Raw genomic sequence first — 255 nt, 5'->3', positions numbered from 1 at the left:
AGTGCCTCTGTGTTCCTTTCTTGAGAACAACCTCAAATAAAATGAATACTCTTGAGAAACTGAAATTTTGTTACATTTTTCATAATTGGAATAATTGTTAATTGATTACTGTGAGAACAATGTCAGCAATTATGTTATTCAACTAAATGCTAAGATTACCTGACACCTATTTACTGAGCAATGACCACTATTAAAATGGCATTAAAATATGATTCCAGTTTATTTTACAGATACAGAGCCAATGTACTAATGTGA

The sequence above is a fragment of the Pteropus vampyrus genome, unplaced genomic scaffold (assembly GCF_000151845.1).
Source record: "Pteropus vampyrus isolate Shadow unplaced genomic scaffold, Pvam_2.0 Scaffold579, whole genome shotgun sequence".
Lineage (NCBI taxonomy): Eukaryota > Metazoa > Chordata > Mammalia > Chiroptera > Pteropodidae > Pteropus > Pteropus vampyrus.
Note: the sequence above shows the minus strand (reverse complement) of the source record.